We start from the raw sequence: 2207 nt of genomic DNA on the forward strand, positions 1-2207 counted from the left end.
TTTTAATTCTATGTGTGTGTGCGAGGGGGCTAGCTTGAACTAAGGACTTACAAAGGTACATTCTCCTCCCTGAAACTTCACCCTGAATGGTCTTTGTCACGCACTGGGGATTTCCTGGGGCTTCCCAATCGCAGTCCCAGCTCGAAAACAAACAAAACAAACCAAAAAAAAAAAAGAACCGGACATTCCACAGAAACTGTGCATACAAAGGGGTCGACCTCGTTTCCTACAAATCCGCAAAGATCTTTTTTTTTCTGTTCGAAAAAAGAAGCAAATTTTATTTTCTTCAGTTTAGAAAGAAAAAAGGTGTGTGCGGGGGGGAGGGGGGGGTGTTTTCTGGAAAAATAGTAACGGTTAGAAGTAATTTTTATTACTTCAAAAAGTAATCGAAATACTCTTCCGATTACTGCCTAATAAAAGTAATCAACTGATTACAAAATTACTCCAAAAAGTAATCGATTACAAGTAATTTGATTACTTGTAATGCGTACGGTACAAGTCTGAGTAATAGCAATTGTAATCGATTACTTTTTTTAGTAACATGTACAGGACTGGTTTTGTCACAGTTGCGTCAATTATTTAAGCTTCTCACAAATCTTTCAAGCATCGCTAAGCCTCGCTTTTCAATAATTCTGCAGCATCCGGCTCAAAATTCCGGAGCTTTTGGAACTGGACCAGTGGCACGTTTCAGATCGCCGACCATCAATTCCCAGGGACTTTCCTTGAAATCTTACCTCTGCAATTACACGGCTCGCTTAGAGGCTCTTCGACGCATCCACGGAAACAGATGCGGCACGTCGGCCCCATGGAAAGACAGCTACGACTCGCTCGAACCCCTTGGCCGTGCGCGGGCGGGGCTCGAGTCGATTCGTCGCCTTCATCAAACGCCGCCGCCACTAGTTCTGTCTCCATTCTTCACTCTGAAACACAACGAAGAATCTTACAAATACTTGTGCAGTCATTGCTATTGCTAGTGATGTCGAGAGCAACTCGTTTAGTCCACAGATGAATGCCGAATTTTTGATACGCGTTTCAAGATCACAGGTGGCCGGTCGAGCAACGGGAAAAAGGTAAGCGAGTAAAAGTTATGAGCCATGACGAATGACTCAGTCTCAGAAGCTCATGCAGGTGTATTTCCCCGCGATGCATTCAGGGTACCAATCAGTGGTCTTTCTTTAGTCAGTTTAGCCAACGAGAAGGAAGTGGTATCGGGCCCGAACGGTCATGCCGTTTCGGTGGCTAAAAGCTGGCTACCCTTTTCCGACACTAAGGCTTCGTGGCTATAAAGCGTGTAAATTGATCGGCCTTCTCGTGCGTTAAACCATGCAAAAAGTAAAGGCCCGTTCACACACTTACGTTTGCTTAAAACCGAGGTTTTGCGATATTTTACTATGAGGAATCAGAATAGCACGCTCCAAAGTTCCAAAGTCACCATGAGGTGACTTTGGAACTGCACTTTATTGTAACTGAGATTTTGCGGTATTTGCGTTATCAGATATCCATACTGTCTAGGAGAAATGGTCGTTTATAAGATGGTCAAAGGTTTTCGAGCCAAGGAGGAAATATTCATGCTCGAAAAAAAGGAAATAAACGGATATGCCAAGTTTTACACGGCTATACCCACTATAGATGTCTTGGTAAAATTAGCGCAAATACAAGGGATGAAGAACGTAGAGAGTTCTTCACGGCTTCTGGTCGAACAGATGACGAGCACCAGTTCCTTGGTCAGAATTTGAAACGAATGGAACGCGCTGCATCTCGCCGTGAAGCATTTTCACGAAAGCCGTTGCCCAACGCGTTCTGTAAATTAATCTACCTGCCGAAGATTAATCAGTCTGCCGAACACCACTTACGTCTTCGTTAGAAGCACATCTTAGCTTCCACTTCTGTCTGATGCCACATCCGCTGACCAAATAGAACCTGGCACCGCGCGCCGCTCAATTCGTGTGGCTCGTGATAAAAAAAGAAAAAAAAAAAACTCTTTGGATGACGTCACTGCCAGCTGCCTTTCGTCATTTTGCGGCCATGTTCAGCAAGCTTTCAAGATGGCTGGGTCTCGGGTGCCTTCATGTCAGCTGGGTCCTTGTAGAAAAAAATGTATTAGCGCCGAGATCGGCACTGGCCGAGATGTTTCGTTGGCGCCCTCTTATGGTTTCCCTCCGTGATGTCACGACTGGGATTTGCCTCGCCGTGACGTCACCAGCTGT

The sequence above is a fragment of the Ixodes scapularis genome, unplaced genomic scaffold (genome assembly GCF_016920785.2).
Source record: "Ixodes scapularis isolate PalLabHiFi unplaced genomic scaffold, ASM1692078v2 PGA_scaffold0__279_contigs__length_252992795, whole genome shotgun sequence".
Lineage (NCBI taxonomy): Eukaryota > Metazoa > Arthropoda > Arachnida > Ixodida > Ixodidae > Ixodes > Ixodes scapularis.